Source organism: Tupaia chinensis, unplaced genomic scaffold (genome assembly GCF_000334495.1).
Source record: "Tupaia chinensis unplaced genomic scaffold, TupChi_1.0 Scaffold146687_1, whole genome shotgun sequence".
Taxonomy (NCBI): Eukaryota; Metazoa; Chordata; class Mammalia; order Scandentia; family Tupaiidae; genus Tupaia; species Tupaia belangeri.
Window position 1 is genome coordinate 2781385 of NW_006206544.1, and position 12176 is coordinate 2793560.

Genomic DNA, 12176 nt, shown 5'->3' on the forward strand with positions numbered 1-12176 from the left:
GGTGGTTAGGGACAAACACTCAAACCCATTGTGGTTCGGTTATTTCATAGACTATGTGTTATTTAATCTTTGTAATGATTCTATTAAATTGTACTCATTTTGCAAATTGGAAAACTGAAGTTTGGGGAAGATTAGTAATTTAGCTAAATTCATCCAGACAGAAAATAACAAAGGTGGGATAAGAATACAGATAGACTTGACAAAGACTATTTTCTTCTGTTACACACATTCTTTTGTTTCGGGAATATTAGTATTAATACTTAATTTTTTCCAGTGTTTATAAAAGGTCATAAATAAGCACAATAAGCTGTAATTTACAAATAAGCACAAAGAAGATAGAGCACATTGTGATTGATAATTGTTCTACCAGAAACATTTGTCCATATGTATTGTCTAAAGGAGCTATGGAAATATCTTGCTACTCTTTTCAGGGTGAGTACAACTTGGGCCAACTTATTTCACTATTTTAGAGTAACTACTGGTAGGAGTGTGGATTGATAATGAACATTAATGGACAAATTTTGTTACAGTAAATCTTGAATCTAGTCTTAAAAATATTAACTTAGAAGGCCCAGGGGTCCATGGTGAGGAACAAACTAATTCGATAAAAGCCAAATCTAAGATGCATTCCCCCCCCACATTACAAAATCTTTAAAATCAGAATTCTTCTTATGACCAATAATAGGACAACATGTTAGAGGCTGGCACTGTGACCTGGTGGTTAAGGAAAGTAAGATTCATGTGACTGACCAGGGTTCAAATCCTTATCCCAGTGGCTTGAGAACCATGTCTGGCATGAGTTTGTGCATACTTAAATTCCTGACAGGGTAGAGAAATAGAAGAAGGGATTGAAGCATGACCAAACACCATTGGGGAGGTGCTTTCTCCTGCTCTCTTTCTTTTTGTCTTTTTCTGGCTAATACATGTATGCTCTCTATCAATTAAGCCAAAGGAAAAAAAAAAGAAGTAAAGTCTCTTGTCATATTTTAATTTTTTGATCTGTAATAAATTCAAAATAAAAATGACAGGCTTAAAACAGTGGCATCATGATTTTCTCTTGCAGGTGAGAAAACTGAGGCACACACTTTTTTTTAAAGGAATTCTTTATTAAATTTTATTAGTTTCTAGTCAAATCCTACACTACCTTCCCCTATTATAGTCCACTTTTCTCAAGTCAGCACAACAGTGGATGAACCTCTCTGTACACTTTTTTTCAGGTACAGAGGAAAACATTACATCTGGACAGATTCATGGCCACCAACTTCAACTGGACTCTTAACATGTTAGAGCTATCTGTTCTTTTCTCTTTTCAACTCTTCTCCCATTGTTCATATCAACTTTTTCAAGAATCTTCACCTGCTTCAAATCTTTCTCTTTATTTTTCTCTAATTCAAATTTCCCTAAATATCAAATTTTATATCAAGTTATAATTTATCCAACATGTTAAAGTGTCATTTTAATAATAATGCAGAAAAATATTATGTTCATTTACTATCGTAGAATCGATAAAAATCAGAGGCAATGTAACATAGGTAGTTGTAGGAATCCAGGCTTTCAATTAGTTTCCTGATTGTCAGAAATGATCTGTTTCCCATGATCTCAAAAAGTGCCATGTGTACATGCACACACACCACACACACACACACACACACACACACACACACACAAATACACAGATATCTGACATTTTGCTATCTCTTCATTAACCGATAGTTAATTCACATGATTTGAAATAAAAATCACAACACTTTCCTCCTTATTCACCCCATTTCTTTCCACCCAGTTTTCATGGGCACCCTTCAGGTGTTTCTTTGTGCAAATATATTAGTATATTAGTATAAATTAGTATATATTAGTATATTAGTATAAATATGTGGGGGCTGACCTATAGGCAGTGTGCATAGAAGTGGGATCCCATGCAGCAACCACAACTCAATTATTAGCTCTGGTGGCTTAAACATGCCAAGTACATATGCATGCATGCCCCAAATCCTGATAGAATGGAGAAATGGAGAAAAAAAGGATTGAGTTTTTAACTTAAAATATATTTTGGAGTTCCTTCTGTGTTGGCATACAGGGACTGTCATTCCTGTTTTGTTTGCTTTTCTAGTAGTTGAGTAATGTGGTGTTGCATGTATGTACTGTAGTTTATGCCTAACAGTTCTCTATTGAAGGACTCATGGTCTGTATCCAACGTTTTTGCTAATACGAGCAATGTTGCGATGATGTCCTAGAATATTTATCATTCCACTCATATGAAAATGCAGCTGAGTCGATTCTCAGAAGTGGGCTGAAGAAATTGTTAGTCATTTTGATGGATATTGCCAAATTTCCCTCCATAGGGTGTATATCACTTCGTATTTCCAGCAACCGTTGATGAGATTGACTCTTTTCTTCTAGCTTTGGACAACAGGGTATATTACCATGCTTTTGGATTTTGTCTACATAATAGGTGAGAAATTCTCACGTTTAAAACTGTATTCTCGTTACTGAGAACTATGCACATTCTTTGCCCAATCTCTTACTGCATTGCTAGTGTTTTTCTTTTCCGCATTTTGAAACTCTTTACTTATTTAGAAGTTTAGTCCTATGTTCTGACATCAGTTGACATTTCATACCATTTTGTCTTTAATTTTTGGCATTTAGTTTTTATGCTTTTTGCCTTTTTTTTTAAAAAAAGCATGTAGTATAACTTACCTATATATATGTTTTTCCTGGTTTCTGGATTTTTGAATCACTATTAGAGAAAATTTACTGCTCCTGGGTTGTACAGAAATATGTCCATAATTTTCCTAGTACTTTTTCTAATTTACTTTGACATTTACATCTTTGATCCATTTAAATTTACCTAATAAGGATGAAATTTTTTTATGCTTGTCTATTCAATATACTACCACTTATTAAAAATCTTACCCTGTATCACTGATTTGAGGTGGAAACTTATGTAATAAATTGACATTTCCATTTGATTCTACTGTTTATTTTGTTTCATTTCTCTGTTTATTCATGTGCCAATATTTCACTGTTGTAGTTGTTAGAGCTGCACTATCTGATATGAGAGTCTATAAATCATCTGAAATGTGGTCAGTAAGAAATGAGATGTGCAATAATTGAAAAAATACACACTGAATTTTAAAGACCCACTTTAAATGAATTTTAAATGTCTCATTAATTGCTTTCATATTGATTACATTGTGAAATGATAATATTTTGGATCAATAGACTTAAATATATTTTGTAATTAATTTTACCTATTTCTTTTAACATTTTAAGTTGTATTACTAAGTGTTTTTAAATTATATATGTGGCTTTCATTATATTGTTATTAGCATTGTTTTTGTGTATGTTCAAACCTGATAGCATCATTTCTACCTTACTGCTCTTTTGGAAGGTTGTCATGGTTATTTATCCTTGTTTACTTTTCCCATATAAACTTAGAATTAGCTTGTATATTTCTGCAGCAAATCTATTGATATTTTTATTGGAATTGTGATTAATTTATAAATTAACTTAGAGACAGTTACTATTTTCATGATACCAAGTATTTCTATCCAACAACGTAATATGTCTTTCTGTTTATTCATTTTCTTAGATATACTTGAAGAGTATTTTAAAGTTTCACTTAGATAAGTTTGAAATATTTTTGTTCAATTTACTCTAAGATATCTTTCTGTGGCTATTATAAATGTATCTTCTTTTTATCTTCTCACTTGTTATTTCTACATACGCTACTAATTTCCATAAGTTAACTGTATTTCTTGCTATTTTAACAACTCTTGCTTTTGCCGTGTTTTTCCCCATTTTATTTTTTAGTAATTTCCAGGGATAAAATCACTTATCTAAAAATAGGGAGAGTTTTGCCATCATCTTTTGTGTTACATCTCTAAGTTGTTTGTTTGTTTGTTTTTCTCTCTCCATGTTTTCTTTCATTAAATAGCACTGGTGAGTATGACTATTTTTTCCTTGTTTGAATTTCAGCAGATGTGTCTATTAGGTGGGATGCCAGTTAGGGGGTGATTTCTCTCTGTGTGTCTCTGTCTCTATCTCTCTCACAACCCCCACACACAACACCTTAAAGATTAAGGCAGTATCCATACATTCTTTCTTAGGTGAACATTTACGAAAGTCTACAAAGGATGCTTACTTTGTTTATCTGTCTTTTCAGATCTATGGAATGACTTTGTAATTCTCCTCCTCTACCTATCAATTGGACAAATTATATTAATACCTATATAACGTTCCTTATGTGATGTACTGTACTTCTAGAGCACTTCTTGATTCTGTTTTTTGACATATTACTTAGGATATATGTACTGATATTCAAAGTGAGATCTGTCTGTAGATGTTTCTGAATCAGTTATTTCCAGCCTACCAGTTTTGAGAAGGGACATCTATTTAAACGTAATTAGCTCCAGTTCTGTTCTTGTTCTCATTCTCTCTTAGAGAGTACATGCTGTCCCCTGAAAGAGAGAGAGAAAGGGAGAAAGTGAGAAAGCACCTCCCACAGAGGCTGGTCATACTGCTGTCCCTTCTTTGTTTCTGCTTCCTTTCTGGATTTTGGGCCTGCATGCACACCTGCCCAGCAGGGTTTTCAGATGTGAGGGTCTGGAACTGCATGCATAAGTGACCATGGGGGACCCAGCTGCCTTAACCACCATGCCACCAGCTCTGGCTCCCTCATCTTCTCTTTACGTCTCTTAGACCTCGGACCACTGGGTATAGTCAGTCTTCAAGTCTTCCACTTCCCCTTCTATGTGCATTTATAAACATATATCCACTTCTCAAATTTAAGAGAAAATAAAACTTCTAACTTACTGAGACAAAAAACAATATCTACAGTTCAGTTCTTCCAGTTGTTTCAGCATCTTTCTCTTCTTCACTGATCACATTTTTGCAAGGTTTTTTTTTTTTTTTCCTCACTTCATTTTTTGTCTTCAGGATAGAAAATGAGCACACTCTAATCCATCCTCCTCTAGAGTCACCAGGAACTGATAGGTCTCCAAATCTCACAAGTTCCTTGCAGCACCATTCAGTACCATTTCTCTCTTTTAAAACACTCCCTTCCTTTGGTGTCTGTAGCTCCTCCTCATGGTTGTGCTGTCCTTCCTCTTTTTCCTGATATCTGTTCAGTCAGAGCCAACAATTTTTCAGAACTCTCAAACTTCAACATATCTAGAAGTAAATCAGTCACACCTCCCGACCAAACAGCATGGAGAATACTGTTCCTTGTGTTCTCTGCCTTATCAAACTATGCTTCTATCCATCAACTTTTCCAAAGTAGAAATATGAGGGTCATCCCCAATAGTACACTATTTTTTCCCTGTATCCCCAAATTATGTTGAATCTAAATTTGAACTATTTCTCAACCCGATCTACTTACCCTTTAGCCAGCACTTCTTACTTTATTACAACAGCCTGCAGGATGCTCTCCCTGACTGAGTTTTGTGTCCCCTTCATCTTTCCTGTATTACTACACAGCACTCTTTCAAAAGCACAAATCTGCAAATGACTCTCCACAAAAATGTCCTCAATGACTTTCCATTTCCTTCAGGATAAAGTCTTATCTCCACCTGCATTCTAAGGGCCTATGTGGTCTGGCCTCATTCACACCTAGCAGTTCTCCTTACAGATTACCCTCCTTACAGAATGAAACCCTTTGCATGATTCAAAGCGACATGACTTCTCTCACTTAGCCACCATGAGCTGGTTATTCTAACCTAGCTTTTGGAAACCTTCCCTTTCCCTTGCCATTTTCTTTGAGAAAATTTTGATGATGTTTCGGTGTAAAGTTTCTTACTCTACGAGACCATTTCTGACAACAAAACTAGCTTCTCTTATGGGTTTCTTTAGATCCTCGTACTTCCCTCTTAAGACTGATCACATTTAATTGTAACTGCTTATATAGCATCTTGTCTTACTTGTTAGAATGAAATATATGAGCAGTTTAGGACTATCAAGTCCCCCAGCCTGACACTTAGGTATTGAATATTTGCTAATTACATAACTGAATCAAAGAATGAAGGAAGAAGCTTTATTAGAACACAGATTATGAATTATAGAGATCAAGCATGAGAGTCCCAATTGTATGTGATTTGGTAGGTTGGAACAAAGCTTTCAAAATTCTAAATTTGAGAAAATGTGATTAAAGTATTTTTCAAAGATTTTTTTGACATATTCCTGTTGAAACAGATTAGATGAAGGTTTATACTGATGGTAATATAGACAAGTGGCTATTTTAAGAATCACCTGGAGATATTAAAATACACCCTATTGCTAAGCTCTGCCCGACTGATTAAACTCATTGATTAGGAGGAAACCTAGAATTTGTACTTTAAATAAAGCCCTCACACCTACCCGGGACTTTCTGATATTATGGTGGTAACAGTGTTTTTTTCTAGGAATGACTGAACGTGGATATGGGCTTTCTTAATCTAGTGGACCAGAGAGCCCCACTGTAGTGTGAAATAAATGGTGAAGTAAAAGAGAGTAGCTGTTTTAACAAAAGAAAATAATGATTTTCAGACATGCTGAGTTTAATGTTGCAAAAACTACAGTTAGGTAGAATTTTAGGGAGTACTGAAAATGCTTGCATTTATCAACTTTGCTCACTTTTAGAATTTCCTCTGATGCTTTCACTTCCCTTAAGAACTTTTGCATGTTGCTTTTGCTTTCTGAAATGCCCCTGCACACACACACACACACACACACACACACACACACACAGATTTATAATAGTATGTGCTTTATAACTGTAGAAGAATTATTTATTTTAAATTTTTATTTATTTTAAAATATTTATTTTAAAAATTATTTAAATTTTTAAAATAAGTATTTTATTTAACTTTATTTTATTTATTTAAATTTGACGAGAGGGGGAGAGAGAGAGAGAGAGAGAGGGAGGGAGAGAGAAACTAAGAAAGCAGCAAGCTATCAGGTCCAGGACTCAAACTGTGGTCGGCCATGTGGGAGTCCAGCATCCTTATCCACCATGCCACCTCCAGCCCCCCCTTTTTAATAATTATTTTATTTAGCTTTATTTTTTTATGTATTTATTTATTTTAATTTGACCAGAGAGGGGCAGAGAGAGAGAGAGAGAGAGAGTGAGAAAGTAAGCTGCCAGATCCAGGACTTGGACCATAGTCAGCCATGTGGGAGTCTAGCACCCTTAACCACCACACCACCTGCCAGCCCCCTCAGTTATAACTCATGTATCCCCTTGTCTTAGGAGCTTCCTCTCCTTTACTGTGTCCATTGGCCTAACTATACCTCAACAACTTGTTTATGTATTTCTTTGTTTATTGGTCTTTTCCCCAAGTCTTTTTTAAGCTTTGAGGACAGGAACACTGATATGGTCTTATTTGTGAACTGAGCACCTAAGACGATGACATGCATTCAATGTTTGAAATGAATGAATCAGTGATGAGAAGACATGAGACTGAATGAATTCTCCACAGGAAATACTAAGGAGAAAAGAATGAATTGTAGGAGGCACCTGCAGGTAGATGAACTTAGAGAAAAAGGGGCAATAAAACTAACCTGACACAAGAGCTCTAAAATGCCCTTGTGTTATAAAAGAGCTCTAAAATGCCCTTGTGTTATAAAAGAGAGTTGAAGAATTGAGGAATAAAATAAGATATGTAGTTTGATTAGAAGCTCAGTGATATGAAGCTGTGAGACTGACTTCTTAAAAGAAGCAAGTAGGGACTAGCTAATGGTTACATAGCTGGACTCCCACGTAGTTGGGACCCAGCTTGAACTCATGCCAGGCATGTGCATGCATGCCCAAGATCCTGAGAGGAGAGTGGAGGAAAAAGGATTGTGGTGTGGCCATCCCCCTGGGGGCCGATTTCCCTTTTTCTGTCTCTCTGTCTCTCTCCATCTTTCTGGTGAGCGTATGTGCCCTATAGCAAAAACTCTCAAACATCAAAAAATGAAGTAAAGAAGTGGCTTGGTAAGCCGTTATAGTCATTAAATAAATACAACAATATCACACTTTGCCCAGTGTTAAAAGACATTAATGAATTAATGATAAGTTCCTCAATATTATTAGCCTTCATCATCCAGAATAAATTACTTGTGATTCTTGAAAAAAATATGTGGGAGAGAATATAAAATATTACTAATAGGATAGAAGGATTGGAAATATCAGATGAAATGACTTTTGCATTTTAAATGAAGATGATTCATGTATATTTGGAAATACAAGAGACGAAGCCCATAGACTTGGATAAATCGAAGATGTAATAGAAAGAAAGGATGAGTGTACTCTCAAGAACCTGGCAAGGGAGAAGAGAGAGTATTGTGTGTTCAGATAGAGATTTGTAGGACCCCATTTGCATCAGATGATTCATTGAGCAACTACTCAGGTCGTTTTATCACAGGAAAATGGATAACTTGGCAATTTTTGATCATAATCTTTTTTTTTTTTGGAGAGGTTTTCGCTATAGGGCGCGTGCGCTCGCCAGACAGACAGAGAGAGACATAGAGACAGAAAGTGAGAAATCACCCCCTAGTGGGGGGATGGTCATGCCGCAATCCCTTCTCCTCCATTCTCCTCTCAGGATCTTGGGCATGCACGCACACGTGCCCGGCATGAGTTTTAAGCCTCCTGGTCTGGGAAGTGAACCACAGTCGACTACATGGGAGTCCAGCGACATAGCCATTACGCTAACTGCTGGTTCCCATAATCATTTTTTGTCTAGGGATTTTCTGTTTGTTGTATATGTGTATTTATTTAAAAACTAAGTTTTAGGGAAGTAGTTCTATGCTCCATTTTGTTGGATTGCTTTTGAAATATGTAGGCATATTGATTTCAAAGTTTAAACAACTTAAACAGTATTTGAATTATTTGATTCTCTACCAGAGATTAATAACCATAAAAAGTTCACTGGTTAGATTAAGTCTCTGTAGTTTATTCCTCTATTTGATAGAGAACAGAAAATGATAGTACATTTGTCTGATAAATATATATTTATTTCAGATAATATCAGTTTTTCTATCACCATCCACACTCTGCTATATTTTAGCAACAATATGAACAGATACACATATAAAATTGTGGGTTTACAAGAGATACCATCATTAATTTCCATGTAACTAAATGTTTTTGTTAGTTTAAAAACTTTAGAGTATTAAAACTAAATAACAACTGTAAGTCTATTATATGCTCTTGGGAGTATTACATTTTATAGAGATTTCTATTAAAGGATGAAGAGAATGATGCCAGATTAAAGATAGTTTAAATTGATAATATGAAGGGAAAAAATTTATTACGATGTGAAAGGAAGTTATTACATAGTATTATGGTTATGTACTGAAGATTTTTATAGTGCATAACCTGCTATTTATTTTAAGGTTGTTAATTATCAAATTAACTATCAAATAACCTCAAGCCAATAGCTACTGCATTTTTTCTGAAACAATATTTTCAATTAAATGATATGGTTACATTTACATTGTGATTTCAACTTTTTTTCCTTAAAAATTAAGGCATAACATATATTATTATCAATCAGAATATGTTATCCTGACATTTGTCTATTTATGCAAGGTTTAAAACAAATATTTTACTGTCTCCTTAATATGTCTAGAAGTTATATAAACATTATACGCATGGAAGTCAAATATAAAGGAGAAATTCACTCATAATCCACTAGACTAAAAACTGTACATCTTTTAATTTCTTAATTATTTGTAAGCATAAGCTCAATAATATATTAGGATAATTTCCCATGCCACATATTCTCTGGAATGGTCATTTTAATAGACGCATAATATTCAGACTGGTTAATATATTGTCATTTATTTATTTAAGCACTCTCTTATTATTGTAAAATTATATCACTTGTAATATCCCCCACTATAGATAATACTGAGATACATTTCTTTGTTAACTCTTTCTTTAGCTTTGATTTAATAGTTGTAGGTTTAATCTGAGCCTCTGACACTTATTATTTGTGATTTTAGCAAAATATAAATTTTTTAAGAATTATTTTATTTAACTTTATTTATTATTATTATTTTCCAGTTTGATCAGAGAGAGACAGATTAAGAGAACTGGTGTCCTCTGTTAAATAGGGTCATTATTCATTGCAACGTCTTGTGAAAATTGAACTCAATAAATATTAAATTAATTTCATACTAATTTACTGGACATATTTTCTGTGGCAAATATTGATCTAGATTATAGGGATACTTCCATGGAGAAAATAAAATCTGTTCTCTTACATTGTTGACATGGGAGAAGTATGCAAGAAGATCTATCCATTTATCTAAGAAAAATGAAGTGTACAAAAGGGGTAGAGAGTTCTGGGAGTGAGGTTAATTGTCTCTCAAGAGGGTATCTCAGAGTCTCAGATAAGGTAATATCCAGGCATAAAGGTGAGAAAGTAGTGGAACTAGCCATCTGCCCGAATGGGTGGGTGTAGTGTAGGTGAGGAGGAATATTGAAGGGAGTAAAAGAAGCAAATGAGAAGGTCCTGAGGTTGCATTTGTGAAGCAGGAAAACAACACAATGAGGCAAATGCCAAGTAATGGAGAATAGTAGTAAGAGATGTAGACCAATATGAATGAAGGTATAGTTTGCCCATTTTCAGAACTTTGTAGGCTATTGATAGAAAGTGACTTTTTCTCTGTGGAAGAGAAGTCCTAACTTGATTTAAGTCTTACTGGGTTCATTTTGGCTGCTAGACTAAGAATATATTCTAGGATGGTAGTAGTGGAAGAAGGGAGACCCTTAAAAAGGCTATTGTAGAAAGCAGGACAAATAGTGGTAGCTTAGAGTAAGATCATATGAGAAGTGAAGAGAAGTGGTTGCATTATGGAATTTTTAAAAAATGTGGGTTCTAAAAGGATTGGCTGACCAATAAATCTCTAGAGTATTTGAGAAACAGAAGAGTAGAATATGATCCCTATAGATGATCCCTATAGCTTTGGCCAAAACAACTGAAAAGAAACGGCATTGTCCTCTTTGCGATATGTGGAAACTTGAGGTGTAGAGGGAAAATCAGAATTATTTTGGCATATTATATTGGGTTGTTGGAAAAGTCATGTTATATTTTTCTATGTTTTTCTGCGCAAAAATACATCATGACTTTTCCAATGACCCAACATTTGAACTATGTATTAAATACTGCTCGTTGGGATTCAGTGGACATTTGTATACATGAGTCTAAAATTCAAGAAGAGGTCCTATCTAGGTAATTAAATTTAAAAGCTGTCAATATATAGATAGATGGTTTTTAAACACAGGAGCAAGAATGCTCAGCCATACTTCAGCGAGATCAGGGAGAAAAAGAATTCCGAGGGACCAGCAGTTAGCGTAAAGGCTATGTCACTGGACTCCCATGTAGTTGACCACAGTTCACAACCTGGACCCGGTGGCTTAAAACTCACACTGGGCACGTGTGCGTGTGTGCCCAAGATCCTGAGAGGAGAATGGAGGAGAAGGGATTGTGGTGTGGCCATCCCTCCTGGGGGGTGATTTCTCACTTTCTGTCTCTATGTCTCTCTCTGTCTGGTGAGCGCACATGCCCTATAGCAAAAACCTCTCAAAAAAAAAAAAAAAAAAAGGAGGAAAAGAATTCCAAGGCAGAGCATGGAGCATGCCAACAGGTAGAGGCTGTGGTTAGAATGTATTCAGAAGATGAGAGAGAGAGAGAGAGAGACTATCCTCTCCTCAAGGAAGGGGTCCAATAGAAAATTGTCCTCAACTGTCTCATGAAGACAGTTTTTCAGTAAGTTATAATAACAGCATTGCAAAATAAAACTACTATTTCTCATGTACTATGTTGGAGAGCACCTTGATAATATCAATAAAAATTACAAATGTATTTACATTGCAACCCAGGAGTCCTACTTCTTGGAACTTCTACTACATATAATTCACCACTGTGAATTTATTTATGAATAGCATTATTCAATGAGCCATAGTAAAAGATTGGAAGTAACTTGATGTATAGTGCATTCACCTGATGGAATATTATGCAATTCTCAAAAAAGAACGAGGAAGCTCCTTAAAAAACTAAAATGAAAAGAGCTTCATGTTATGTTATTAGGTAAAAGTATATGTAATATGCCACATTATCTTTAATAAAGGAAGAAAATTATATGTTTTATAGTTTACATATATACTATATATAATTATATGTATTTATAGTTTATGTATATAATATATA

The 12176-nt window shown here is 34.8% G+C and overlaps 1 long non-coding RNA gene across 1 annotated transcript in view; it reads left to right on the top strand.

Moving 5' to 3' along the window:
• The window catches only part of LOC102481157 (uncharacterized), a 75243-nt gene that overhangs the window by 30385 nt on the left and 32682 nt on the right, over positions 1 to 12176 (top strand). Inside the window, exon 3 of the long non-coding RNA XR_337480.3 lies at positions 275 to 432. This is a non-coding gene — a long non-coding RNA (uncharacterized LOC102481157). The remainder of the gene's footprint in view (positions 1 to 274; positions 433 to 12176) is intronic.